The following is a 12,546-nucleotide window of genomic DNA, read 5'->3' as shown; positions in this document are numbered from 1 at the left end:
CTAATATATATGTGTGTGTGTATATATATATATATATATATATATATATATATATACAATGTCCACCAATCTAAAGCAATCACTTCCTATACAAAGTGTCACACTATTGAGTGTTCCTATTTAAACATTGGTTATGCTAATCCTTGTCATAAGGTGAATGTTCTAGCCATCATTTTTAGTAATTATGCTTTGACAGTCAGGGACAAAAAGAACAAATTAGACCAATTACATTTTCCACACCTTCTTCCTAATGGTAGTGTTTTAATTGGCCTTATTTTAAAGGGTAATTTTCCTAAATTACAAAAAAATACATGTAAAATAGTGGTGTATACCTTATGTAGTCCTATGCAAATAGTTTAGTTTCATCTGCTGAAGTCCTAAGACATCCGCCTCTGAGATTTATTCCACTGCCCAAATATGATGGAGCTAAATGGCATTTTTTTGTGTTGTTAAACAATATGAGCAATTACATTTGAAAAACTTGTCTTTCAAGAAAGGGTCCATGCTATTCTTGGTAAATCACTGAACCTTTTTGGACAGTTATTTATAACTGTTTTCTACTGAAGAAATGCTCCCTTTGGTCCCTCATGGAAGTGAGCAGGCATATTGTGCAGTGCTCTCTACAAATGTCCCTCCTATTTGAGATTGCGAACAAAATGTAACATGTATGTCAATCATTGTTCCTGACTGGTTGAAGAAAATTCAATTTCAAACTTGAGCTGTACTGTGTTGTAGTGAATAGCGGGGGGTTAAAGTTACATTTAGGTATTTTGCCGATCAGCAGTGTTTGTGAAAATGACACACAACACTCAGAATGTGACATTTCAGTTTGTTTTTAGTTTGTTTATAAAGAGTAATCAATATGTGATCAGAGGCTCATTTTTTGTAACTGATGCATAAGGTTAGAAAAAGTTTCACTCAGTGAAGTTTTGCACACAGTATCTCCTTTAAGCTGAAGCAAAAGACCATTTCAAAAAAGCTGTGGGCTACACCAAAGAAAGTCTTTAAAGCCTTAAGAGAAAAATATACATAAACCAGCTTTCATACACAGAAACCCAGTCTCCAATGTAATAATTTCTGTGGTTTTGTTCTGTTTGTTTATGTTAATACTTTTAACATTCATATAATTTAAGACCAGTTTATAATTAAAGGCAAACACAATGTCTTGCAAATTTAGATAGCATTTCTACACCAAATATATATTTTTTTACAATCATCTTACAGGACTGTGAAACTTGTGCGGAGGATGCACACATTTAGCATTTATTTAAAATTACAAATAAAAAGTCCCAAATGTATTCCAGTCGGTCCAGTACTAATTACACTAGCTTTTGATGAGATGAGGAATATTTAAACACTTCCCATCCCATTTATAAGAAATGCAAATAACACATCCAGACATTTCAGCTTGTTTACGCTTAATTTGCTAATCAGTCAATGAAATATAGTGTGATTAAGGACTCGTGGGCTTGCGTTTTGATAGCTCAGATTTGTGGCTATTGATTTTTATTGGCTTTGTGACTCGAAGCATGCAACCCACTCGCAGCACAGTACGATATGCCTGTTTTTAATTGCGACCAATAGAATCACCCCTTGAAATGTGTTACTGGTTTATACAGAAATAAAGGGTATGCCACTCTTATTTTGGATTTACTGTATTCAGGTAAAGTTTAATTATATATTGTTGTGTTTCTGCAGCAACACCCTTCTTCATTTTTTACCCAACATTATTATCTGGCCAGTATAACCACAGCCTCACTGCTCATCACTGAACAACTGGGGGTTAATTTGCTCAAAGGCACCTGGACAACAACTGTATATTCCAGCCTCTCATTACTGTTACACTAAAAAGCTATTAAATGTGCACAAAGGTGGCCTTGAAAGGCAAACCCTTCTAACTTAGCCATCTGGCACGAACAACAGCAAAGGAAACTGTGACCCATATGAAAGATTTTGCTAGAGAAGTGCTGAGTAGCATCTGCTCGCTGTGAAAATGCCTTGGGTCCTTCACATGACATGACAAATTACACACGGCAGTTTACATTTAATTATCCACTTCATTGCTCACCTCGATGAAAAAGTACAGGAAATGGGAACATTTTGCATTATCTTTAACAAATACTTTTACAAGTTTTCTCCCCCCTACTTTACCATTTTCAAATTGACTGAATGTGATTATTCCCATTTAGTATATGGATACTGAATTAACATTAATTGATATGACACATACTGTAGTGAGTAAAAGTTTTCTGGAATACATTAGAACTTGTTTGAGGGTGATAAATCTTGAACATTGTCTGCTGTGGTTAGTAGCCTGCCAGATAGGAGAATGTGTTATGTTGTTATCTTCAGAGTCACAGTTGGTAATGTTTGCACAAAAGCAGATTAATTCAGTAGTTGTTGGCCACCATGACAGAGATTGGAGGAATGATGTTCTGAGGGTGGATAAGCCTGTTGTATTGAGTAATATATCATTTTTCTGCTGTTCATTAATCTTTATGTCATAAAGGTTCATGACATGAGCCCGATCCTGAAACAGATAGTGTGTTGACTGTGCAACATATGTGAACATGTCCTAGTTTCTGCAAGAAATATGATTATATCACAACATCAAAGATTAGACACATTTTTAGCTTTTTGTTGTGATGTGCAAAGGTGGCTGAGAGCTCTCCGCTCTGCCTTAACCTCAAAAGGTCTCATGGTCATTGATCTTTTTAATGCATATTTTATGTGCTGTTGTCCGTCCTATTTTTAAAAAGCCTTGATCAGCATTGAGCATGATGAGCATTGCCAATTTATTTAAAAAAAAAGGAATAAAAGAAGACCTTATGTTACTAATGTCCTCCATTTATCACAGTCCTGATCAATACTGATCAAAACTACTACTGCTGCAGATGTTTACCATTCGTATTATGTGGGCTTATAGGAACTTTCTTGTAATCTGTATCACAAGTTACTGTAAGTATGGAGAACCTCCAGGGTTTGTTCTAGGTCCTGTTTAATTCTGGAACTTTACCCAAGGAAAGCCATATTTAAAATGTCTAATCCAGATGACGTTCAGCTTGTTTGATAGCATACTACGTAGGTGCCATGTTGGAATGTAAATTAAATACATTTACTCAAGTAAGATTTTGAGGTACTTCTATTTTAGTTAGTTCTAATTAATGTTACTTTATACTTCTACTCCATAAGATTTTAAGAGTAAATATTGTACATTGTACTATCTTTATGTATGACTCTATAGTTACTAGTACCTTTTCAGATTCCAATTTGACATACAAAACATCTGATGATCTTAAAAAACACAATGCAATGCTACAGGTTAAATTATTCCACAGTATTTGATATATGTTAAATGAGTTACAACAGTATAAAGCAGCATATGAATTTTACATTCTGTTGATTTGAGTCAAGGGTTAGGTTAGGTCATCTATGCATTTATACTACATGCAATCATTGTACTTCAATATCCCATTTTTTGAGCTATAATAATAGTGTGTAAAGGCACTGAAAGATGCATAGAAACAAATTTTCCTTATATGTGACTTATTCTTTGAACAACTTAATATTCAGATTCTGTAAGGGCATTGAGTGTCAATTCAATGAGCCTTTTGTCAGCATTTTTCTGTAGAGACGTTTCATAGTGCAATCACCCTGTATTAACTTCCGTGAAGGCAATACATAAATCTAGGTCACCATACATCTCAATGCTTTTGATGGTAGAGCTGCACAAAGACCAAAAGACTACAGGTGAGTCACAGTAGACACTACCACTGTTGCCTAGGATTTAGGTCAGCCAAGTAACTCCAGTTGGCGAAGGTCCTTCCCCGAGGTTAGCAACAAAGTGCCCTGGGTGCATAATGGTACATTTGTAATGTAAACTAGCCCTGGTAACTCTGGTTGTGGGCAGGAGGTTTTAAACGGTGCACTTTACTCTACATGCAGTTGTATAAATGTGTAGCTGCTTGTTTATAATTAATTGGTATAGCTCCAGTGGTAGCAGGGAGACAAACACATTTAGCGTTTATCCAATAAAAACTCAAGCTTGTTGAACAGCTCAGAGGCTGCATAGTGCTAAAGTAACAATATTTACCGGGTCCCAGGAGTAGGAACAGTAAACAGATCACACCTGTTAAAAGAGGATAACAAGCATAACGTCAGTATGGGGTCATGCTGTGGTTTACAGGCTTCCTTTTTTATTGGGAAGAGTGAAAAATAGTCCCCAATACTTAAAACACAATAATTGAATGTGTTTTTGTAAGGCATTCCCATACACAGGTCAACAAGTGCTCTTTCAGGAAAGTAATAGAGATGTACACAATTTAAAGGTGTTATGTTGGAATCTCTTCCCCTTACATCTATTTCACATCTACAGTGCAACTGCAAAGTCAAAGTGCCTTTGCTGTGGTAATTATAGTGTCCGCTTGTACCTTGTTTCGTGTGCCGAGCAAAATTTGAAAGAACACACCATTCGCCCTTGATATGTCAAAAAAACATATGAGTTTTGACAAAAACTGTCTCCTCCGCTGAAGCTCCCAGTAGTGAAAGAAACTGCTCTTTGAAGTAACTTAATCGCGATAGACACATTTCCACTGTTCTCTGTCTCCCTGTGTGTCCTCATACATTCATAATAAAGTATTGGATCTCACAGAAGAGGTTCTTAGAAACCTTACCAATACGTCTACATGGGTAAAGGAAGAAAACAATATTTGTGTTTTGTCACAACTTTACCTTGTCTTCCCATTTATTGGCCACTGTGCCCACAAGCTGCAATTACAGGATAATGGCACCACATTTTCTTTAAATTCCGAAGATACTCTTAAGACAGCTGTTTGAGGATGTTATTATTAATACACAATCTGAGACGTATGACACCACTATCAGAAAACAACAAGCATGTCTCCTGGCAACGTGTGAATGGGTTCAGATTGTACGCAAATTTATGCACAACAGTTCTTGTGATAGCCCACAAAATGCTTGGCAGGGACAACCGGTCACATGACGGTTAAGTTTACTGGTCTTTACAATTACATTTAGCTAAAAAAGGGTTACTGTGAGCCGGGTACAAGAAACTATGAGGGGACAGTCCCAACAGCGGCACTTGTTGTTAGGTTACAGTTTAGGCACCAAAACGGCTAGTTAAGATTTTTTTTAAAAGATTGTATTTCGGTTAAAACAACACTCGCCTTAAGTAGTATTCATGGGACATGAACACGATTTCTGGGTGAAACGTTTGATTTAATACAAAGTTATTTAGGATTTATTGACAAGTAAAACTAACAAGGAATTTGCAGCCAACAACAATGTTTAATAATTCTAATCAGAATGCAACTTACTTCTAATTAATTTTAGTGATACCTGTCACATATCCATAACAGGATCAGTTCAATGAAGTTCTCCTGTACATAGGCTATGACCTAGCTAAATCTCAGTGAGCTGTCTAGAAGCTAGACGGCGATGTTCCTAAAACCTTGGTTACATTAAGGACATTTGACCAGTTAAACTGACCTATGTCGAAAATACCAATCTATATTAATGTGTTCTACTCCATTTCCAATATATATTAATGTAGGGTAGAAATGTCTTTAGGTAGATGGATAGGCATTCCATCAGCATTTTTCTAGCATTAAATGGAACTACCGTTAATTATTCAGCAGCCTTTCAGCAATTGATGCGCAAATTCCCCGAAAAGATATAGAGAAAAACAAAAAATTAAGTCATCAAATTTTTTCTCTATATCTTTATAGTAATTCGAGGTAAATTACAAACATAACCAACATGATTGAAATTAGTATAAATATTACTGTTTGGACAATTTTTTTCATTATCAAATCTTTGCGGTTGCTACAGCAATCTGGTGCTCGTGATTCTTGAGGGTTTCTGAGTAAACATGACACTGTGGTTTAGGGGTATGATCGCTTCTGCTACTCACTAAAGGTGCATAACACAAAGCACTGGAGCGGTGGATTTTGTGCTCTATTACTATACAAAAACGGCAATTTGTGCATTCCCTCCTAATATAGGACTCATCCCATGTAATGTTGCAATTTATGAGCAGGACTTTGGAATTTTTTTCCCCTAATACCATTATTTGTCTCGTCATTACCAAGGTTTTCTATTGATTATTTTATCAAATCTTTTGTATCAAATCGAGTATGTTTTGTTTTGTGATCTGACACCTTCCCTCTCTGAGCCCTAATTTGGCATAATTTGGTGTTATCTGTAATGCAGTGATTAGATACGGCAGTTTGATTACAATCAAGCATTCACCCAGGACATGGAGTCAGCAATGTTAAATTGCAATAGAAATTGATATCATTTATTTAATTATATACAGCAAAGTCATTCTGTCTCACATCCTCCGGGATCTATTTATCCAGTGCACTAATGGCAATTAAATGACAGAATAATGTGTTATCTTTTGTTTGTATGGTCCTATGTGAGATTAAAATGAGGTAACGAGAAAGACAGTTGGTGAAACTGCAGGAGTCAAAACGTCTTAGGGTGTGTTAAACATGCAAAGTGCAAAGGGTCTGTCAGACGATGCAGATATTAAAAGTATATTATCCAGCAGACGTTATATCATGCAAATGGTGCTACTTATGAGAGAAACAGGGTCCTGCATTTTAATTTGGTCTCTTTTATTTTACATCACGTTCTGCTTTCAACTAAGTTTTTGTTCCCTGTGCCCTCTGGGGTTTTGTTTACAGCACAATGTGCCAGAAATGCTTCATCTTGAATCAAATTTGAACAAAACCTTATTTTCACATATTTGTATTTGCAGTTCAACAAATCCACGCACTTGTGACACAGTTAGGAGTCTCGTAAAGTAGAAAAAAAGTTTTTATTAATACTTTTCTGTTATATCCAGTTCCTGAAAATAATATGATGAAGCAATACAATTGAATGTAGGTTCATTTTGTATTAAAAATCCATTCATTTTAAAAGGAAGTTTTAGTAAAGTTGTTCATCCCCAGTTTCTTTTTTCAATGTCCTGGATGGGAGTATTGAATAAGTGTGGCAGGAGATTAGGATGTGTGTGAATATTGCCTCAGATTATACCACAAGCTCATTCTCGTGCGCACTGCAGTGTCACAGTTTGCCCAGCGGTGAAGAAACTTTGTAAGACTGAGCTGAATCTTATTACAAGCACTAAAAAAGTGTTACCTAAAAAGATGAACATCTATTGTGACCATGGCCAAACATTTGCACCTGCCTTACCTCAAATACCAAACACATTTCAGTTGGCAGAGGTGACTATTAAATAACAGTAGGTCTCATTTTAGAATGCTGTTTAGAATCATCTTTAAAGTGACACATAAATCGTAAGATTCTGAACAATAATCAGTAAGACCAGGAGATCTAATGCAACAAATGTAAAGTGTTTTTGTTCTCTGATGTAATAACATGTATCTACCTTTCAGTTAGGTTTTTTCAATCTCTGCTACTGCATTGTTTTCTGAAACACCTTTTGTGCTTTTAATAATTTGATTCTTTATGTTTTTAGTTAAAAAGGAACATGCTCAAATAAAGATGCATTTATTGGATTCCAAAATCAGTTTTTCTGTAGATTGCATAATTTGACCATTGCAATAACAAACTAATAGCGTATGACTTACAAATCCAGTGTTCAAAAATTGGTTAGTGTAAAAATTACAATATACTGAATGCCTGTGCCCCAGAGCAACAGTTTAAACAATATTTTTTGGCCATTTCTCTAAATCCAGATGGGCTTTAGTCTGAAAAAAAATAAAGGATTGCATTCAAAATGCAATGACTCCCACATACTAACATGATGGTGGTGGTGGGCAGCCAACCCATGAGAGACAATAGGTCCCATGATTGCAATGCATTATAAGTAGCTACCAAAGAATATGAGACAATTTTACAGGGCCAGATGCATCCTATGGTGCAAACCTTGTTACCTCATCATGTTCCAATATTGCAGGATGCTAATACCTCCCTAGCGCACCCCTGAACAAAACAAAAGTGTGGAGCAGATATTTTTTATGTTTCCTGACCTAAGAAATTCAGAAACTTCCAATCATGACGATTTGTCTAATATCCCGAAAACACACTTTACAACTCAACCTGAGGAAGCAAAGGATCGTCATAGTCCTTCTTGGATACTTAAGATTCATAGATTGTCAGGTATTTTGATTATTTTGTCTGCACTCTGTATCAATTGATTCCTCCTCAATTCTGAGTGTCAAAAAGTAATGTTAAATCAAGTGGATTATGATTATTAGGAATTTATTATTTCTGAAATGCGGTATAACTAAATGTTAAAAATGTAATTCAACTAATACTTTAAGAGGTCAGTATACTATGGGATGTTCATGGAGTCATAACCTAACGCCATGTTTTGGGCAGCCATCCATATCCATATTTAACACAAATTCCATGTTTTATGAGTGTCGGTATTTCCTCTTTCCTTGGGAGGAGAAGAGTTTGCATAACATCTCTATACAGTAGAGTATGTTTAACTTCATGACGTAGCTTTTGAGATAGCAATACTAGCTTTTTTCAATCAGGAGAGACTTCGTTGCAAATATGTAAAGGATTATTTGTACATATGCAGAATATGAAATATACAGAGTCTTGGAGATTAGACTCCATCGTTAAAAGAAATAATTTTATAAGGGGTAGAGAAGCCATGAGTAAGGCATATCCCCCCAATGGAGTCTAGACAGTGGTGGTGGTGGTGGTGAAGGAGCCGACGGGAGTGGTTTGCCGAGGAATACCCAGAGTGCCGTGGGTGACGATGACTAGAGGTGGAAGGGGAGAAGGAAAGTTGCACGTTTCGCCTGAAATGACCACTGACAGCAGCAGAGAAAACAATAGAATTAAAGCAGGGATGCCATGCTGTGATTGGCTCATGGAATTCATGGCCAATTCTGGTTGGCTTAACTGAAAAGTGAACGCCTCAAAACAGCTGATCAATTTTAGAAAGAGAGAGAGGAGGATGGAGTTTAGAAGTCATCCTGAAAGAATTTATGTTGAGCTTTATGTCATCCATTGATAATTGTTGGCAACAGGCAAAGAAAATATGGCGGCAAAAACAATTCCATCAAAACCTTAGTACAGCTCAATGAAGGTGAATGATTCCTTTCAAGCTCGACTGGATAAAGTCAAACATCTTGGTCACAAACATCAATCCTGTTTATGGCTGTTTACCTGGAGGATGTTTCCTTGCTCTGCTGTTCAACACAGCCCCCTCACAACGAATGTTTCAAAAAGAGCAGTTATTCTCCTGCTCAGGGCAAAACGACTACAGCCATGTACTCGTTTATGATTGATGTACACAATCCATCCAAGTTAATGTTACTTAGTGTTTACAATAGTTAAACAATGCTCTAAATCATAACCATAAAAGACAAACCTTTGTGCAACAGAGCAGAAAAAATGCTACAAAACATTTATCTCCTCGGACGAAGCAATGTTTGCCGTCATTGTTCCTGTAAAAAAAAATGATAATGCTAGACACTGGTGTGATTCCTCAAATGACACAGATACTGACAATGTCCATTTGCTGCTTGAACAACCAAAGAAAATGATGCATGATCCAGTTTGTAAGCTTCTCTGACACAGGTCAGCTGAAACACGGTTGCCTGCCCTGAATTGAACTGCTCTCCGGAGGTGCAGGTGGATTATTCCAGATGTGTACAGCCAGAGGTTTGGCCAAAGCACTACGTCTCTGGGTAAGCCAAAGCGGAAAGCTTGTATCAAACAGAATGAGCTAACGTCCTATTTCATGATCTGCGCCGAGAGAATAAAAGCCTCAGGTTCTCCTTGTTGGAATCTGCATTAGCAAGCTGCAGGAACGTGGGTGCAGTGTGGGCAGAAAGCTCAGAATGTACTATAAGGCTTGTGAATGTCTTGTAAGAACCATCAGTGCATTGAGATTTGGAATGTGCATGTTTTGATTGACCAGCAATTTTCCATTTTGTAGTTGGATTTCATGGTTGAGCTACAGGCTGTGTAAAGTGTAATATAAGCATGTAAGGAATATAGGCTCATGAAAATGCTTTAACTGACCAAAATAAACTGCATTTCATTTGTGTACTGCCAGCATGGCTTGAAATTACCTTCTTGGCTCACTAGGCACCATTGCTAGTGAATTTCAACTTGAACACCTATCAGAATCTTTTTTTTGCCAAGCATTTTCACCTTAAATAATTGGTCAAAGCAGCTTGCAAGCCCTAAGGTTGGGCCAGTATCACCATTTCACGTCTACACAAATAACACAAATGCCTGTGGGCCTAATGTTAGGATGCAATTAAAGAAAATGATCTGTCTCAAAAGCTTCATATTGCCTACATGTACATGGATTTCCATATAAATATGTATCCTACACCTAAGGCTTGAGCAAACGCTAATTCTATTATTTCTACTATTCAAGTAGAATAAAAATGTATAAAAGTGTGTAGTGCTATCAGAATTGATTGGATTCGATTATATCAGATTCAACTTTATTGTCATTGTGCATGCACAGGACAAAGACAGCAGAATGCAGTTTGCGTCCAACCAGGAGTACAAAAAAAAGCCGAAAAGTGCATCGTGATATAACAGTATAGGCAGGTGGTGTATAGGCAGGACAAGAAATATATTGCAGTGTTATAAGAGCAGATTAAATATGGCTACGTAATACGATCAATGTATGATCAACATGTACAGATATGTGGAATGTAGTAGCAGTAATGTTATACTAGTAGTAAGAATAATATAGATAGATATATGCAGTGTATTGACAGAATACATAATAAGAAAAACAGAATAAATATGGATATACTGAATGAACCATATAGACAGATATGTACATAATGTACAGCTATGTGCAGTGTGGTAACATTATGAGAGTAGTACGAATAAGTGTATGTGCAGAATGAACAGTGTGAAGAGCAGTAGAATTTGACTATTTTTAGATGTAACTACAGTATGTATATCTGTAAATAAATAAATAGAAAAGTATGGGTGGGGTATGATAGCGCAAATTGTCTGGGGGTGGGGTGGGGGGTGGGGGGGGGCGGGTTACATTTTCACCGGACTGCAGAACAAGAGTTCAGTAGAGTGACAGCCGCAGGATAAATCTTCCTCTGAACCTGCTGGTACGGGTGCGTTGGTACTATGGTTTATTACTTTAATAATAGCATAATGAAGATACGGTATGTTTTAGTAAGCAAGTTCCCTTAAAGCCTATACGTATAAACTACATGTTAGCACAAGAATAATGATTAAAAAAATATTCCAGATATTTTTCCAAATTTATTTCAATTAAAACTTCATTGACACTTTTTATCTCCCCCTTCATATTATCTACTTCATAAATCTCAGATATGTTCCTCTTTGCCCCTGTATTACCCTGGTGTTCTCTCTTCAATGAAGAAATTATTTTTGGTGAATGAACTTCTTTCCCTTGTGGTCCCATTTCCTGACGTGTTTCCGGTTACACATAGTTTATTACAGCATGACCCCATAATAGTTGGCAAATACTGGCTTTCCAATATCCAATACCTCTTATGATACAAACAGTTTCTTATCTGGTGAAGAACAAAGAAGGATGATCAAACGATTGTGATTGCAAATGACCCCGACTTTTATCTAGAATATCAAGTATACAAATCCAACTTTATATCTCCTGTAGCAGGCATTTACCACTTAACTTAAACCCTGCCCACATGTTATACTCAATTTACGCAACTATGGTTTAAAGATACCAGCTAAAACTAAATACATTTGGTAGAGACTTTTACACGGCATGATGATATTTTTAAATTAACCACAGAAAGAAAACAAGATAAAGGGAAAATAATATGTACCAGAAAAGGGTCAGCGAGACCGCTTAATGGGTGTCATGGTCCCTGCTGAAAGAAAGGCCCTGCTGATGTGGATGAGTGGTCTTATGACAATGATAGATGGTGTTTCCCGGAGCCTTGCAGGGTTCCGCTGTGCTGCCAGTGACACTTGGGTGTCTCACTAAATGCCTGTGCGCATGTCACACACCTACAATGAAAGCCTAAGGGGAATGCAGGCGAGATAATCCAGTGACACACATCCCATCAAAACTTTTACAGCACTGGGCAGTGGAGATTGATAACAGCGTGTGAGGGACAGCATATTTAGACCGTCTCCTTAGACCGTACATGGATTTTTGAAGCATGAACTGAAGCATGTTGAAGTGTTTTGCTTACTGGATTTTGTGTATGTCTTGGCTGTGTAGGAGATATAGTTATGGAGCAATTTCTTATATTAATTGGTTACTTGGGAGTCATTATGTACTCATACCCCATTAGGGCTGGCTTTGAGTGTGTCTTTATTTTGTTGTGCATGGTTTCACAATGAAACTTATACCCAAATTAATTGGAATATAATAGACACTATTACTAGTGCATGAATAGTGCGTATTACTGAATGTTAATGATACTATTATAATTTAATTTAGTATTCAGGATACATGCTTGTCTGTCAATGAAACCTTAAGTCAAAAAATGATGTACCTAAGACTAACAGCCATTTAACCGGATTACATACTGTAATGACAACTTT

General features: G+C 36.7%; 1 long non-coding RNA gene across 1 annotated transcript in view; it reads left to right on the top strand.

Moving 5' to 3' along the window:
* LOC117960813 overlaps positions 1-3,188 on the top strand; it is a 12,414-nt gene extending 9,226 nt beyond the window's left edge. Inside the window, exon 3 of the long non-coding RNA XR_004660234.1 lies at positions 3,129-3,188. This is a non-coding gene — a long non-coding RNA (uncharacterized LOC117960813). The remainder of the gene's footprint in view (positions 1-3,128) is intronic.
* The last annotated feature ends 9,358 nt before the right edge of the window (positions 3,189-12,546 follow it).

The sequence above is a fragment of the Etheostoma cragini genome, chromosome 17 (assembly GCF_013103735.1).
Source record: "Etheostoma cragini isolate CJK2018 chromosome 17, CSU_Ecrag_1.0, whole genome shotgun sequence".
NCBI lineage: Eukaryota > Metazoa > Chordata > Actinopteri > Perciformes > Percidae > Etheostoma > Etheostoma cragini.
The sequence above is the reverse complement of the archived record's forward strand: the minus strand, read 5'-3'. Positions and strand labels throughout refer to the sequence as shown.